This window comes from Oryctolagus cuniculus, chromosome 9 (assembly GCF_964237555.1).
Source record: "Oryctolagus cuniculus chromosome 9, mOryCun1.1, whole genome shotgun sequence".
NCBI lineage: Eukaryota > Metazoa > Chordata > Mammalia > Lagomorpha > Leporidae > Oryctolagus > Oryctolagus cuniculus.
Window position 1 is genome coordinate 92,527,900 of NC_091440.1, and position 1,081 is coordinate 92,528,980.

Here is a 1,081-nt window from a genome sequence, read left to right on the forward strand (position 1 = left end):
AATAAAGAAATTAAAAAAAAAAATTATTGTTTGCCTTCTCCCCTAAGACAGGGCCCTGAGGGTCTCCATTTCAAGCTGCTTCATGCGAGTCCTTTGTAATGGGATTTTGCCTGCTTTAAGTAGGTAACAATTTCTAAAGACAAAAGCAGCCGGCGCCACCACTCACTAGGCTAACCCTTCACCTTGCGGCGCCGGCACACTGGGTTCTAGTCCTGGTCGGGGCGCCGGATTCTGTCCCGGTTGCCCCTCTTCCAGGCCAGCTCTCTGCTATGGCCAGGGAGTGCAGTGGAGGATGGCCCGAGTACTTGGGCCCTGCACCCCATGGGAGACTAGGATGAGTACCTGGCTCCTGCCATTGGATCAGCGCAGTGCAACGGCCGGGGCAGCCATTGGAGGGTGAACCAACGGCAAAGGAAAACCTTTCTCTCTGTCTCTCTCTCTCACTGTCCACTCTGCCTGTCAAAAAAAAAAAAAAAGGGGGGGGGGGCAAAAAGCCCATAAGCAGGGCTGCAGGCCTAGTTTCATTGTGTGAGCAGAACTTGTTTCCCAGAAAATGAATTTGCAAGTTTTGGTAAATCTACTGTGTTTTCCCTCCAGAACTACACCTTTTGATTTTTTTTCTTTACTTTACAAATGTATCCCCCAATTCAATCTGGGCTGCCACAAAGACAGAAAGCGCAAGGATTTCTCTTCCGCATCCTAGTGCAAACCAAAAGAACAACAGCGAATTGTAGAATTACACTTTAAATAAAGCCACTTTGGCAGCGGCTGTTTGCCAGGTGTGTTGTTCTGCATCTCTTCCTGTTTGGCATTCATGCCAAGGATCATTTGTAAATGCAGAAAAGTGCCCATGTTTTATACATGACGTTTGATCTGGAGATGTGTTAAAGATCTGTATTCGAGGGTTAAAACATCAGTAGAATTAAGGTGCTGGGAGAGTATAGGGCTGTCTTATCATTATGTATGCCTAGGCGAACGTCATAAAAAAATCAGTGTAGAAGACAGTGTAATCCCTTCCTGTACCAGTTTGAAAAGATTAAGGAATTGGCCCAAGCCCACATTCTTCTGTAACAAAACAAAA

General features: G+C 46.2%; 1 non-coding gene across 1 annotated transcript; it reads right to left on the reverse strand.

Moving 5' to 3' along the window:
- Positions 1–631: 631 nt before the first annotated feature.
- On the reverse strand, positions 632–753 carry LOC127492216 (small nucleolar RNA SNORA31). Its single transcript, XR_007921376.1, has one exon. It is a non-coding gene; the product is annotated as a small nucleolar RNA SNORA31 (small nucleolar RNA).
- Positions 754–1,081: the final 328 nt, after the last annotated feature.